General features: G+C 46.9%; 1 long non-coding RNA gene and 1 pseudogene across 4 annotated transcripts; one reads left to right on the top strand and one right to left on the bottom strand.

Annotated features, from left to right (window-relative positions):
- Window positions 1–1,886: 1,886 nt before the first annotated feature.
- Window positions 1,887–8,412, top strand: Gm30693. Of its 4 annotated transcripts, XR_875958.3 has the most exons (5): window positions 1,887–2,238; window positions 3,822–3,905; window positions 4,031–4,094; window positions 7,261–7,529; window positions 7,877–8,412. It is a non-coding gene; the product is annotated as a predicted gene, 30693 (long non-coding RNA). The 4 variants fall into 4 exon arrangements; XR_875956.2 differs by lacking the exon at window positions 7,877–8,412 and having other exon boundaries at window positions 1,889–2,238; window positions 7,261–7,573; XR_875957.2 differs by lacking the exon at window positions 7,877–8,412 and having other exon boundaries at window positions 1,892–2,238; window positions 4,031–4,047; window positions 7,261–7,573.
- On the bottom strand, window positions 8,330–12,091 carry Gm8134 (predicted gene 8134; annotated as a pseudogene).

Genomic DNA, 16,265 nt, shown 5'->3' with positions numbered 1-16,265 from the left:
AGGACAGTCAGAGCTATACAGAGAAACCTTATCTCGAAAAACAAAAACAAAAACAAAAAGAGGCCAGCCTGGTCTACAGAGTGAGTTCCAGGACAGTTAGGGCTACACAGAGAAACCCGGTCTCGGAAAAAAAAAAAAAAAAAAAAAAACACCAAAAATTAAATAGAGCCTTGCACAGCACATGCCTTTAATTCCAGCACTTGGAAGACAGAGGCAGGTGAAACTCTGAGTTGGAAGCTAGCCTGCTCTAAAATAAAAAGTTCTAGGCCAGCCACTGTTGAACATCCATACACAAAAGCAAAATAAAATAAAAGTAAAATAACAAAAATGAAACAGCAGTTTCATAATCAGTTGGTCCACAAAATTTTGTTTATGTATATTTTCAGACCTTTTTGTTTTTGTTTTTGTTTGTTTTTTTGAGACAGGGTTTCTCTGTATAGCCCTGGCTGTCCTGGAACACACTCTGTAGACCAGGCTGGCCTCAAACTCATAAATCCACCTGCCTTTGCCTCCCCAGTGCTGGGATTAAAGGCGTGTGTCACCACACCTGGCTCAGACCTATTTTACTACTCATGTTTATTGTTTAATAAGTTCACAGCCTAAACTATCTGGTTTTGTGTGTCAACTTGACACAAGCTCAAGTTATCAGAGAGGAAGGAACCTCAGTTGAGAAAATGTCTCCATGAGAACCATCTATAAATCATTTTCTCAATTAGTGATTTTCCTCCAGGGCCAGCCCATTGTGGGTGGTGCCATCCCTAGGCTGGAGGTCCTGGGTTCTATAAGAAAGTAGACTGAGCAAGCCATAAGGAACAAGCCAATAAGCAGCCCTCCTCCATGGCCTCTGCTTTAGCTCCTGCCACCAGGTTCTGGAGTTTGAGGTTGAAACTATTTGAGTTCCTGTCCTGACTTCCTCCAATGATGTGGAAGTATAAGCCAAATAACCCCTTTCCTCCACAACTTGCTGTTAGCCCTGGTGTTTCATGAACGGTAGAACCCTGACTAAGACACAGCCTGTCTTAGTCTGCTACTCTCTTAAGACCTGCTGCTCTCTTAATCTCTTACCCACGCTGGGTAAGAATGGGTAGGCTACTGCTGCCTACCTCTTTGTATTATTCAGTTGCTGGAGCAAGTTAGAGGACAGACTCTCTCTCTCTCTCTCTCTCTCTCTCTCTCTCTCTCTCTCTCTCTCTCTGTGTGTGTGTGTGTGTGTGTGTGTGTGTGTGTGTGTGTAGCAATGTTTCCCAAAGTCATTTAGAAGGTAGCATTTACTCTCATGTTCTTCACAATAACTTCTAAGCATTTGTGGGCCAAGACCACTCAGTGGGTTAAGGGACTTGCTGCCAAGCCTGAAAACCTGAATTTAATTTCCCCATGCAGCCCAGAATGACCCTGAACTAAGTACCAGGATTATAGGTATTCCCCATCATAGCCCATGTACCCTTAAAACAAAGATATTTCAGGTGAGCAGTGCATAAGTCAAGTGTATTTCAGAAGTTTAAACTGTGAATCCCGTCCCGTCCCGTTTTTTGTTTGTTTTTTGTTTTGTTTTGTTTTGTTTTGGTTTGGTTTTTTGGTTTTTTGAGACAGGGTTTCTCTGTGTAGCCCTGGCAGAACTCACTCTGTCGAACTCTGAAATCCGCCTGCCTCTGCCTCCTGAGTGCTGGGATTAAAGGCGTGTGCCACCACGCCCGGCTCCCGTCCCGTTTTTTAATAGTAAAAAATTTTGTTGCATATGCATCATTCTCTTACTGCCCACCCCTGAAATCAAAGTAACCAACCAGCTTTTGAATGTTATGTTTTCAACTGCTTTGCCAGTGTATAGTCAGATAGGAGATAATGAGCTCTTGTCACATGTTAGAATTTTAGGTCCCAGGACCGTAGGGAAGACTGACCTGCCTGTAACTTAGTGTTGGTTAGCGACGAGACAGTTGGGCTCGGGGCGCGGGGGAGGGGCGGGAGCTGGCTCAGCTGGTGGCACGAGTCTAATGGCCTGAGTTCTGATGGTCAGAACCCACTTACAAAGTTAAATGCGACGAGAAGCAGCTATTTCCTGAGACAGGAGCATTGCCAGAGCTGCCCCCCACCCCCACCCCCAGCCAGCTACCCTGGAGTACACAGCCAGGCGGAAACGAGAAGAGACCCCGCCCCAACAAGGTGGAAGGCTCTCCAGCGGTGGGGCTTTCAAGGACTCCTGAAAGCTGTCCTGACTCTGCTCTCACGCCCGTGTGCACACAAGTAAGCACATTTTAAATGGTTTAAATAAATAGATAAAGCAATTGGTTTACACTGAACACTTATGTATTTAGGGAGGGAGGTCGAGGCGAGGCGGCCACACCCTACGTGTAAAGGTCAGAGGAAAACTTACAGGACTCTGTGTTTGCATTTCACTAAATGGACTCTGGAGAGGACCTTGGTCCTCGGATTTGACTTCAGGAACCTTTACCTGTAGGGTCTTCTAGCTTTAAATGACTTTCTAAAATGTTAAATAGGACAAAAATAAAGAAGCCAGGTGTGGGTGGTGCTTGTCTTTAATCCTGGCACTCAGGGGGCAGAGACAAGATCTCTCTCATTTCAAAACCAGACTGGGTTACATAGCTAGCTCAGGCTAGCAAGGGCTACTAAACGAGACCCTGGCTCAATTAAAAACAAAAAGAAAAAGAGAAAGAAAAAAAAAAACAAAACAAAAAGGAAGAAGAGAAAATATTATGGCTAAATTTGTGGAAATGGTTTTGTTTTGTTTCTATTTATAGTGTTTGCTATCTTCTAAAAAAAAAAGAAAGAAAGAAAAAAACAGGAAAAAATAGAGTTTGAAATTCACTCATCCAGAAACAACAAACCAGGAAATTTTTTAGAGGAAGAACAAAATAGTTGAAGAAAGCTGGGTGGTGATGGCACACGCCTTTAATCCCAGTACTCAGGAGGCAGAGGCAGGTGGATCTCTGAGTTCAAGGTCAGCCTGGTCTACAGAGTGAGTTCTAGGATAGCTAGGGTTGCACAGAGAAACCCTGTCTCAAACAAACAAATGAATGAATGAATAAATAAATAAATAAAATTCAAAATGGAATGGACTTGTTTATTTTTACATAGAGAATTAAGTCTTGACTGAATTTTTGACATCTCGGGACACAACATATCAGAATTTTCACAGTTAATTGGTATTTGATTTTATAACATCATTTCTTTCTTTCTTTTTTAAAGATTTATTTATTTATTATATGTGAGTACACTGTAACTATCTTCAGACACACCAGAAGAGGGCATCAGATCTCATTGCAGATGGTTGTGAACCACCATGTGGTTGCTGGGATTTGAACTCAGTACCTCTGAAAGAGCAGTCAGTGCTCTTAACTGCTGAGACATCTCTCCAGCCCAATATAACATCATTTCTGATGGCTTGTTTTTTTTTGTAAAAATAGAATATAAGATAGCAGAAATGTGTTCACGGTCATTTCAGAAAGTGTTGGATATTCTACTCCAATCCTGAGGAAAACCCCAAAACATGAGTATTAGGAGAAGAGTTGGGCTCTCAAACAAACGTGACCCCGGGTGACAACCATATTAAAACAAGCAAAGAAAACTCTTGTGTACTTAAAATAATTCTGGCACTACTGTACTGGTTGTTTGTATGTGTTTGTTTTTTTTAAATCTCCAATCTGCTTAAGGGGCCAGACTTGCAGTGCATTTGAGGCTAACCTGGTCTACATAGCAGAGATCTAGTATATTTTTTTTAAAACTTTTTTTTTTTTAATTTAAAGAAAATGTTTTTCTTTGTTCTGGTTTTTTGTTTTGTTTTTCTGAGTTATTTTCTCATTCCTCAGTCAATGTATTAGAACGAAGTTTGCACTGGACAAGCAGCTCTGAGTGAGCCTCTCTCCTGTAATCCCAGCACCTGGGAAACTGAGGTAGGACTGAGAATTCAAAACCTGCTTGAGCTAAATGGAACGGGGCGGGGGGGGGGGGGGTTCCTAACTAGGATTGATCCTCAAAGTTCAAGTTGTTTGTTTCTCCCTTTCCTCCTATTCCCCAGCACGCTCCAGCCCGAAGGTAGGAAGCTTGTACTGGCCTACAACTAAGACACTCAGAGTATTCTGGTATGTGTGGTGGAGGGACGAGCCTGGGAATAGCCCATGGTCTCACGGTGCGGGCTGTGCCAGATGAAGTAGCGCTGTAGGGCAAGCTGTCCCGTATCTGCAAAACCCAGACTTTCCTGCTGTTTGCATCTGCACGGAAGTTGGAAGAAGGCAAAGAGTTGGGGCTAGCAGGCTGGGGGGCTGAGCCTGGGGCCAGGAGAGTCCCAAGAAGCAAGTTTTCTGTTTGTTACGTTCCATCACATGCTTCAAAGTGGGGGCACAACCAGGCTAAAATGGCCTAAAGGATTGTGGCTGTAACCGAGGCACCTCAGACTGCTGTGAATTGCTAGGATCAGAGACTGCTCTTAAGGCTCACAGCAAGATAGGAAAGTGAGAAACCCCAAGGTCCCTGCAGGGAACCTTGCTCCAGCTCCCTACAAAGACAGCCCCTGAGCAGGACTCTGATTGAGAGATCTTAGGGTGGGAACGTCTGTGTGACCAGGTCACCTGCTGGAAGTACCTTGGGCTGGTGCCTCTGGTGCTCTGGGTTGCAGAGGTGTGTCCCCCTGAGAAGCCTCCGCAGCTGCAAGCCTCACTTTCTGAGTTGCGGGCAGGGGGAGGGGATGGGGATGGGAGTAGGGGAGAAAGGTGGTTCCCCTTCAGAATTTTCCTCGGTGTCCTCTGGTCGTATCTTCTCTTCTGTGCCTTTCTCCTGTTCTTACTCCACCATCGGGAGTCCACTTCCTGCTTCTCCCAGGGCCCCTGCTTCCCCACCCCCACACTGTGGCTCCAGAGGAGGCACAGACCCTTCCAGAGGACCGGCCGCCCAGCCTGCTGCCGCAGCTCAGCCGCCTGTTGGAAATACCTTGCTTTTGCAAGATTCTGCTAAAATAAGGATAAAAGGACAAGCTACACAGGAAGAAATACTTGCAAACCAACCGCACTTGTATCTAAAATACTTCAAACGCCTTCAATAATGCAAAGGGAAATGCTAAAACACAAGTAAACGCCGAGCCAAAGCCTTTACTGTGAAAAGGACGCAGAGCAGAGATGCTCTGCGCCTTCTGAATTGTGATGTAAAAAGTGACGGTTTGCATCCTTTATTCCCAGGTCAAACAAGCTCTCTCCCTTTGCACACAGTCACTTTTGGGGGGGGGGGAGGGGTTGGCTTTTGGTGACAGGGTTTCTCTGAGTGCTGGGATTAAAGGCGTGCGCCACCACCGCCCGGCTACAGTCACTCTTTTGAAAGCTTTGGATTGAGTAGGAACTGACAAACAGGAGGGATGTCTCCTCCAGTGATCTGCGGTGTCAAAGCTCTTCATTTATTTTACAGAGTATTTGATTGTTACCCGTTCTGTTCATAGTTAGAATATGGGATCTGAGGGTCAAGAGAAAGGGCTCAGCAAGCAAAGAGGTTTGCCACCTAGCCCGATAACCTGAGTTCAATGCCCAGGTCCCACAGGGTAGGAGAAAACTGGATCCTGCAAGTTGTCCTCTAATTTCCATATTCACACACACACACACACACACACACACACACACACACACACACACACACACACACATCCCTGCCTCCCCCCATCCCCCCTCATACCCAAGCATGAAAGCCCTTTTAACAAAGAATGTTTCAAATCACCTGGACAGATCAGAAACTGTTTGTCAACTGTAGGTCTTTTTACTTGAATTTTGTTTTGTTTTGGTTTTTTTTTGTTTTTTCGAGACAGAGTTTCTCTGAATAGCCCTGGCTGTCCTGGAACTCACTCTGTAGACCAGGCTGGCCTCGAACTCAGAAATCTGCCTGCCTCTGCCTCCCGAGTGCTGGGATTAAAGGTGTGCACCACCACACCACGCCCGGCCTTACTTGAATTTTTAAAAGAGAATATCTTGTTTTATTGTGCAAATCATACTTTAAAACCACAAATAGTCCAGGCATGGTGATGGTGAGACACAACCAGTCTTATATTTGTTTAAATTATGAGACAGGGCTTCTCTATGTATCACTGGCTGTCCCAAAGCACACTCTGTAGACCAGGCTGGCCTCAAATTCAGATGCCTCTGCCTCCTGAGTGCTGGGATTACAGGTGTGTAACACCATCAGTCTTTTTTTTTTTTTTTTTGGTTTTTCTAGACCGGGTTTCTCTGTGTAGCCCTGGCTGTCCTGGAACTCACTCTGTAGACCAGGCTGGCCTTGAACTCAGAAATCCGCCTGCCTCTGCTGGGATTAAAGGCGTGCACCACCACCGCCCGGCAACACCATCAGTCTTAAACAGTGACTCTTAAAAATAAAATAATTTTCAGGGCAGTGGTAGCACATACCTTTTACCTAGCACTTAGAAGGCAGAGGCGAGTGCGTGTCTGAGTTCAAGGCCAGCCTGGTCTATATAGTGAGTTCCAAGACAGCCAGAGAAACTCTGTCTTCAAAAACCAACCAACCAAACCCCAAAACACCCACCAAAAAACCAACCAAACAACAATCAACCAACCAAACAAAAAATCTTAAAATGTTTATGTAACTGAGAATGAAAAAGTATAACGTAAAAGCAAAATTCTAGGCCTTTAGGCCCAGGCTTGAGAATGTGACCTCTGTGACTCAAAGCTCCAAGGTATGCTAATCATAAAACAGATAGTGATATTCCTCCACCCACCCTCTTCCTGGGTTCAAGGAGTGTTCATTCAGAGAAAGTCACCCTGACCCACCCTGAGCATTGCTGGAACTTGCTATGCAAATGTGCTATTGTTAGGGGCTCTTAGAAACTGTCTGGAGAAATAACCTGCACAATTACCAGGTATTCCTTGTGACTCTTGTGACTTTGCACTTCCTTGTGACTCTTAACTGGTATTTTTGGTATTTTCCAACAACGCCCTCCCCACTTCCTTGAGTTGTGGTTTCTTCCTTTAAATACCCCCTTACCCAGCTACTCGGGGCGCCATGGCCCTCTACCTCTGCATGGTGTATGACTGTGGGCCCGAGAGAGCTCTTGAATTAAAAGTCCTCTTGCAGTTTGCAGCAAGACCGTTTCTCATGAGTGATTTGGGGTCGCCTCTCCTGAGTCAGAATGTGGGGGGAGTCCTCACATTGTGGGTCTTTCAAGATGAATATTTTTTTAAGGATTATATGCATGTGACTCATGTTTTGACTTCTAAGACCATTTCCTTCATGTCTGTGCTTCCCATCTGTGCTTCCCAGGATGGAGACATTGGCAGTTAAATCTGCCCCAGATGGTAGAAGCAGTGCACTCCCTGCATGTCTAATGATGCTCAGAGGATGGCTGCTGCTCTCACTACATTAATAGCATTGGCAGGTGCTGCTCACGTCTCCTGGCTTTTGTGAGGTGACTGTCACAAATACAGTTGTCCCCGCCTTAGGAATGAGGACTGTCTTCCTACCTTCTGGAAATGTCTCAACTGTGCTTGCTCCTGTATGGGTGAATTTCACTGATTGGCTGCTGCACTCTGGTGAGTCAGCTTCCTTTCTTGCAAAATAAAATCATTTTCATGGAGGAGTGTTGCATGTGTGGTGGCTCTGTGGTCCCTGGCAGCATCTGGGATCCTGAGCTACTGACCCTGGGGGTATGGTCCATTCAGTTCATACAGGGAGTAATCCAGGATTTCTCATCCACCCCTCCACATCTCCCTCACAGTGGAAAGACTGTCACCCCCACCCCATCCACAATGCCCACTGCTGTCAGGGAACTCCAGGGCCTGAGTGGCCTAAAGAGAAACTTCCTGGTGTCTCCAGTAGCCACAGCTGGAGGACAGAGGTGAGGCCTGAGCCAGATGCTCTCACCCTTACTACATTCCAGGATGAGGACTCCAACCAGGCTGCTCAGTGCCACAGACTCTGTCCAGCTGCCCTCACAGCCTCCCACATCTGGGGGCACTTCCCGAAGGCACTTGTGCTGTGCCCTATGTTGCTCCACCCTTCACTGCACCCCCACCTATTCTGAGCAAGCCCTCACCTGAGAATGGTGTGTGGGTCCTCTAAGCAGCAGTGAGAATCTTCCACAACCTCTTGCCTGCTGGGTGAGGTGACTGTGCCTCTGGTCCCTTTCTGCTCAGTGCCCACCCTCCAGTCGTTCACTTGTTCAGAATGCCTCTCTTTCCAGCCATACCCACTCGTTGGGGCGCCCCAAGCCCTGGATCATCCCTGAACAGAGGCCTCCCTTGGGTCTCCACTTTAGAGGTCCTTACTCGGCTGACTTCAGTCCTGTGATGCCCTTTCTGGAGTACTTTTCATTAAAATCTATTTTATCTTTAAGATTTAATGTACATTTATTCTTAACATGGAATATATAGTATAAAGATTTCATACTGAATAAATGATATTCATTAAGCTAAAAAAGGAAAAAAAGGAGGAATTTGCATCAAGTTTTTAGCTACATTGTTGAAATACAAATATGCAGGGGTTTTTTTTGTTGTTGTTGTTGTTGTTTTGCTTTTTTTTAAAAAAAGATTTATTTATTTATTATATGTAAGTACATTGTAGCTGTCTTCAGACACTCCAGAAGAGGACATCAGATTTCCTTACGGATGGATGTGAGCCACCATGTGGTTGCTGGGATTTGAACTCAGGACCTTCTGAAGAGCAGTTGGCGCTCTTAATAGCTGAGCCATCTCTCCAGCCCCAAATATGCAGTTTTTATCACTGGAAAAAAAAATCTCAATTGTGTCTCTTCATCAGGAACTTCAACTGAATTTAGAATTTTTTCACACCTCGACTAGAAAGGAAACAAAACAAAAACTCAGAAAAAAATAAACTGTAAGTTGATTGGCTGCTGAGATCTGTAGAGCATGGCACCAAGAGGGACGACATCTGGCAAGAGATTAAATCTCTGTGTCTCACTTTGTGCAGGTCACCAACTTGTTAACTTGCTACACTATAAAGGGATAGCTAGGATGGGGACCAAACTGTGGAGATTCAAGGGTATGTGCAATGTACAACGTCATATATACACACACACATGGCCTCTGCAGCTAAAGGTTAAAGCCAGTTCTTTTTTTTTTTTTTTTTACTTTTTTGAGACAGGGTTTCTCTGTAGCCCTGGCTGTCCTGGAACTCACTTTGTAGACCAGGCTAGCCTTGAACTCAGAGATCCACCTGCCTCTGCCTCCCTAGTGCTGGGATTAAAGGCGTGCGTCACCACGCCCGGCTTTAAAGCCAGTTCTAAGAGGTGATCTCAGGGCTATTCATACAATCAAGGAGGAGAGAAAGAGGTCAGGGCGTTGTAGGTTCACACAGGATACCTTGGGGGAAAAGCCTTTTTTTTTTTTTCTCCTCAACATTTAACTAAAAACATTTTTAAAAACTACAGCTTGCTGCTGACCCAGTGTCTTCTCTCATTTCCATGTGAGACATTATTATTACAGTACGTTTACAGCATCAGGTGTACAGTACATGAAAGGATCTACACTCTACTGCACAGGCCTCTCCAGTGAACAGGGCCTGCTCACAACTGCGAACTTCTCTGCTCCTGCGAGATTGGGAATGGACAGCCACAAACCACACAGCTCAGCAGTCATCTTTGTCCTTCGGGGGTTTTTGTACTTTTTTCCCTTTTGTGTATGTGTGTGTGTGTGTGTGTGTTTTAACCATTAAAAACAGCTATGAAATGTGGCAGCCCGTTGATGTAAGGACCGGGAAAGCCATTTTTTCCCCCAAACTCACTGTAAACAACAGTAACTTTGGTTAAAATAAAAAAGTCGCTGGGCAGTGGTGGCGCACGCCTTTAATCCCAGCACTTGGGAGGCAGAGGCAGGCAAATTCTGAGTTCGAGGCTAGCCTGGTCTACAGAGTGAGTTCCAAGACATCCAGGGCTATACAGAGAAACCCTATCTCGAAAAAAACCAAAAAAAGAAAAAAAAAGTCTATGTAGGAAGAGCTTTGTCTTTTCAGGTAGGGTGGGGTCCTGAGGGAAGTAGATGAGGATGGGGAACAGAAGGGTGTGAGGGAGTGAGGGTGGGGAGGAAAGAGAACAGAAGAGGCTTTCCCAAGGGAGACGCTGGACAGCACAGGGTAAACTGTATTCTGAGGTGGTTTTGCATAAATAAAGGGCAACAGTCAGTTTCTAAATTCTCCACACACTCACACACACACGGGGAGGGGAGGTGTCCCATGGCTGTCATGACTGGCCTGTCAAAAACAGTACATCACAAATGCCTTATGAAACCAATGAGTTCGGGGCTGGAGAGATGGCTCAGCGGTTAAGAGCACTGACTGCTCTTCCAGAGGTCCTGAGTTCAATTCCCAGCAACCACATGGTGGCTCACAACCATCCGTAATGGGAGCGTCTAAAGGGTCCTCTTGGTTCTTGTTTGGTTTACGTCCTAGTAGATGCTCTTTCTGCAGCAGGGGTCCTACCTGTGCCACAACTGCTGTTTATGAGAGATTTAGAGAAGTTCAGGTCAAGGATGGAAAGCTGAAGGAAGCCAGAAGGCTCCTGAGTGAGATGTTTAAAAACCGAGGGCGATTAAACAAAAAACAATGAGTTCATCAGTGGTGACACGGAGATGTCCAACAGCCGTGACTCATACAGAGTGAACTCTGAGTGGTTCTCGTCCACCTTGGCCAGGGCAAGCAGTGCTTGGGCAGCCCGCCACATCATGTCCACACCAGTTGGTTCAAAGGGTGGATTCTGCATATGTAGGAGGCTTGCCTGGCTCTGCTGGAACTGTGTGGCAGCAAGGCCTGTCCTCCAGGAACCCCAGGAGGTTGCCAATGCTGCCTTTCTGCATTGCAATGGCCCAGGCTGCCAGGCTGTCCCCCTGGGCCAGATTTGCCAGCAGTACCATGGCCATCTCCTGGCATACTGGGTTCTTTCGGTCATTGAGGAAGAGCGCCATGGTACTATACAACTTCTCTGGGAGGCTAAAAGGGGGCGTGGCCAGGATCAGGACCACATTATTGTCCTGGATGCTGAGTTTGCTGAGGATTTCCAAGACCAATCTCTGGGTAGAGAGGACGGTATTGGGGCCTAGGGTTGAGAAGGGGTCCTGGGCTTCAGCTGAAGGGCAAACTGCCCAGTGTAGGAGTCCATCCAAGACAGGCAGGAAGATGCTCTCAGGGTACAGGAATAGATAGGTCCAACTGCCCCGAGATGTTGGCGAGGGCGACCAGCATGTTTTCCCCGAGCATCTCCAAGCAGTCCCATCACCACTCCACTTTGTCACAGCTCACCCCTTGGTCCTGCTCCTCCTCCTTCTCATAAGTTAGTGGTACCTGCTTCTGTTCTGGGTGCTTATGGTATGGCAGATCAGCAGCTCTGGGTGTTTGGACATCTCAAAGTCATTGCCTGGCACAAACGACAGGTTCTGCATGATATTGGAAACACAGACACAGCGCTTAGCAAGGGAATCCTGCCAGTCCAGAAGGGTACACAGTGGGGTTTCATCCTTACTCTGGGGTTCATCCTCTAAAATTTTGACGTTTCCGTGGCTCTGTGCTGGGCTAACGCCAAATGGAAACTTGTTGCTTTCCTTGGTGGCCTCTGCACTGCACTCTTTGTCCCCTCATTTGTCAGTGTGCTAGACCGGGTGGACAACATGTCATCCACGGTGGCTGTGATCCTTTTTTCTGGAAGGCCATCAGGCGCGGGGGTGGGGGTGGGGGTGGAGGGTGGGGGGTGGAGGGTGGGGCGCTCTCCTACTCCGTTGTCCCTGGTGTGCCCTCTACTGTTGAGAGGTGTTTCCAAGGAGGTGTTGGGCAGGGCACATAAAGACCAGAAGGCAGCAGCTCTATCTTGCTCTCAAGGTGGGTCTGGATGTGCTCAGTGGTATCCCCACCACCAATCCGCCAGTGTAGCAGGCCACTGTCAAACTCCTGCACGCGCCCAAGCTTATGAGAGCAGTCCACCACAAATGGGTCATTCCTCTGCACCATTTTACTGGAAGCTTGTCAAATTTACTGACTAGCTTCTCCTCACTATTCTCTGAAGATGGCTTGTCTTTGCAAAAAAGGGCCATCTCCTCATCATTTCCAACGCCTTCTTCCCCTTCCTCCTCCAGTTTAAGATGGAGGTATTAAAGAGTCTACCTTATTTCTGAGTATGTGTTTATGCAAGTGCATTTGGGACAAGGGCATTGGATCCCAGGAAGCTGGACTTAGAGACAGTTGGATGCCTCTCTTGTGGGCTCTGGGAACTGAACTTGAGTCCTCTGCATGCACAGAGCCCTCTCTTAACCACTGAGCCATCTCTGCAGCCATCCAGTTGTTGGGATCTTTTGTGCACATGCTTGCCCTGCTAATCTGCCTCCCTAGCAGTGGGGGTGGGAGTCGAAAGCAGGGATCTTGTAGAATCCAGCTACAGGATGTAGCCAAGGATCTTTCCATCTCAGCTTCTCCACCTGAAAACAGGGCTAGAAGTTTGGGGCACTGGGAAGATGACATTTGGATGAGCACCTGATATCTCACCAGGAACAAGGCTAGCAGTTGCTCAGTATTAGCTGGTGTGTAACCACAGGCTTTTCCACCCACGCCCCAGTTTCCAAATAACCAACCAGAGGCTTTTTATTTGATAACAAATGCCTAGGCCATAAGCTTTGGTCTGCTCTCTGACTAGCATCTAACTTATATAACTCTTTAAACTATTCTATGTCTTCCACATGGTTAGGGACCTCTCCTCAGCTTCATGTTCCTAGAGTCCAGGCAAATCTCCTGCCTCTGACATCCTGAACAGAGGCCTGGCTTTGGCTTTCCACTTTAGAGGAACTCTGCCTCCCAGAGTTCCAGTGTCTTTGCCACATCTTCCACCCTCTAACGCTGCCTCAGTTTACTGGACACCAGCTTTTAACTGACAGCTGATGCTCCCACACAGCACAGAAGAGTGTCTCTCCAGATGGGTGCTAATCCTGACACAGTCCCAGGGCTATCATAGATACTAGGTACCTGTGCACTAGAAAGTAACCAAGAGATTAATTAATCAAATCATTGGCATGAGAGGCTGGATGTTCTTAATTGCTCCTATGACTTCCCAAGTGGAAGAGCTGCAACACGTGATAGAAGACAAGGAAGAGGTGAGCCAGGAACTTTAGTGAGAAGGGACAGGGAAGAGGGTGGGGAAGACGAACAGAGGCCAAGCCCAAGGGCAGTGGTGGATTTCTTGGATGAATGGGGAGGTGGGACTATGAAAACTGTGTTAAAAGTCTCCCACCCACAGCACTTTAGAGCTGGAAAGGTTGCCTGGACACCACAGAATTCCCCCACCCCTAAGCCCAGGTGACAGTAGATGGCCTGGGGGAACAGGAGTCCTGAGGCAGCACTGACAGCCATACCTGCTCCTGGCAGGGACCAATGCACAGGGGCCCACATCCTCCACCTGGCTCCTCAAGGCTGCTTCAGCAGGGAGCTGTTCCCATGAAGATTCCTGGAGGTGTGGCAGAAACAGAAACTCTGGAAAGGAGAAGAGCACACAGTGTAACTTCCTCTTCCCTCCCCCATACCCTCCCTCATTGCCATTCACCAGTTGCCCCTCTCTCCTCAGCCCCTTCCCCTGTCTCCAAGATTCTCCCCCATTAACACCTGGCCTGGCCAGGAAGCTGAGTTTTGCATGGGACCCTGCACTTTCTTGTCAGTGGTGGGTTCTGATCACAACCAGGGGCTCCTGCTTGGGACTCCAGTGACAAAAGGGCAGCATCACCCAGTGGCCTTCTCTGGCTGGAGCCATTCCCCATTGCTGCTCTGAGATGAGACCCTTGTCCCCGCTTGCCCCACCCCCACCCAGCTGGACAACAGTTGTGAAACTTGTGGCAGAGACTCAAGTCCCTTGTATAAAGTAATATTTGTGTATCCTGTATATGTTCTCCATGTGCACAACCTGACATTGCATGTAAACCTAACACAATGTAAATGGGAGTAGTTGTCAGATGATGCTGTTTGAGAATAATAACAAGACAAGTGTATACATGTTCAGATGCAATTTAAATATTTATTTGTTTTGTGCATGTGAGTGCACATGTGTGTGAGAGAATGAACATGCCATGGCATGTATGTAGAGGTCAGAGGCCAAGCTTGGGTGTCAGTCCCCATCTTTCATTTTATTTGGTGCAGGGTGTTTCTTGTTTATCTCTGTTCTGCATACTCTAGTCTCCTTCATCCAGAAAGTTCTGGAAGCTTCTATGTTTCCACCTTCAATCTTCCCTTAGGGTGCATCCAGCTTTCCATGGGTTCTGGCGATCTGAACTGAGGCTGTCAGGTTTTCATGGCAAGTGCTGTTACTAATCACCATCTCCCTAGCCTCAAAACGCAATTTAAAATGGTTTGCAGCCAGGCGTGGTGGCGCTTGCCTTTAATCCCAGCACTCGGGAGGCGGAGGCAGGCGGATTTCTGAGTTTGAAGCCAGCCTGGTCTACAAAGTGAGTTCCAGGACAGCCACGGCTATACAGAGAAACCCTGTCTCGAAAAACCAAAAACCAAACAAACAAACAAAAAAAACCCCCAAAAACAAAAAAACAAAACAAACAAACAAACAAACAAAAAAACAGAGCCCACAGGCATAGAGGCCCAATTGTACCCTGCTAGTCAGAGTCTAGTTACTGATGGACACACCTCGCTGACTATGCTTATGTATACTGCAGAACTCTGTTACTTAGATACTGGAGAACTTGAAAGGCAAATGAACAAAGAGAAGACATTGGAGTATTGTGCAGATCGCAATTAGGAGAAGCAGCTAACATCCTAAAAAGAAAGAAAAATGAAGAGGTTGGAAAGGAGCCATGAACAGAGATTGGAATAGCCAAGACCCAAACTGTAAGGGTGTTGTCCCCCGGAGAGGAGGAGCTACCTGTGGCTAGGGTGGAAGCTGTGTGCAGCTCCTGGGAGTGCAGCTAGTGTATGCAAGTGCTTCTTGAGGGGCTGATGAGTTTGGCTCTGGGAGTATTAAGAGAGTACTGGATGGGAGGGCCTGCTGCGCACGGCAGGAGAGTGTTCCCAAGTAAAGGCTGATAGGACCCAGAGGCCCATGGCCTTCCCTCCTTCATCAGCTCCAACCAGTCTAGAGAAGAGAGAAAGAAAGATGGAGTTGGGCATGGTAAAGATGAGCTTGCTAGCCAGTGACATCTGCTTTGCAGAGAGTTTGTTTTCTACATTAGCTAACGAATTAAGTTAATGTAGTGATGGAGTCCCACATGGTCCAGGCTGACCTCAAACTCACTATGTGGTCAGGCATGGCCTTGAGTTTCTAATCCTTTTGTTTTCACTTCCCAAGCCCTTAGTGTTACAGGCACGGGCCACCACATCCAGTTTCTACCAGGGACGGAACACAGGGTCTTGTAATGCTAGACAAACACTCTAGCAGCTGAGCCATATCCCCAGGCCCTGGAGTTAGTTTTGAATTTGGTTCGTTTGAAATCGTCAGGCATCTTACGTTTAGTGTTTTTCCTAGATATGGGAACTGGCTCATTCTTTAGTTTCTTGACAAGTTTCTGGATTGTTGTGGGCCAGTAATAGCTTGATAGGACTCTCATGAAAGCCACTTTAGGTGTAACCCAAGAAAGCAAGGTTGCCATGTTGACTCACAGGGTGCCAGCAGAAGGCTCACCGGTTAGGTCATCCCGGCCACATAGAGAGAGATATCTATCAAACTAAACCCCCCAAAACCATCATCACCACCAAGAAAACAAAAAGTGCTTCACTTTGCTTATAACGTGTCTTTGACTACATGACAGTCTTGGGGTTACTGCTGCGGTGATGAAAAAACCCTTACCAAAAGGCAACTTGGGGAGCAAAGTGATTATTTGGCTTCCACTTCTAAATCATTTCTCATCATTGAAGGAAGTCAGGACAAAGACTCAGAGAACCTGGAGGCAGGCGCTGATGCAGAGGCCATGGAGGCAGGAACTGATGCAGAGGCCATGGAGAGTGCTGCTTGCTGACTGGCCCAACATGGCTTGTGGCTTGCTGTTTAGCTCAGGTAATGTTGTAATAACCATCCTCCTGCCTCAGACTCCTGATCAGACTCCTGAATGCTACCGTTATAACTGTATGCTACTCATAACCAGGAGAAGGATCTTTAAGGCAGCTCCCGCTAGCTCAGTCAATGTCTCATTCAGACACTAGAACAGGCCCTGTGTTTGTATGTATGGCTTGCTACTTTTCTTTCCCACTAAATAAAAGAAGGAACCAAATGTTAAAACTTGGGAGACTTGGGGGCTGGAGAGATGGCTCAGTGGTTACGAGGATTAGCTGTTCTTCTGGAGGTC

Source organism: Mus musculus, chromosome 16 (genome assembly GCF_000001635.26).
Source record: "Mus musculus strain C57BL/6J chromosome 16, GRCm38.p6 C57BL/6J".
NCBI classification, from domain to species: domain Eukaryota; kingdom Metazoa; phylum Chordata; class Mammalia; order Rodentia; family Muridae; genus Mus; species Mus musculus.
The sequence above is the reverse complement of the archived record's forward strand: the minus strand, read 5'-3'. Positions and strand labels throughout refer to the sequence as shown.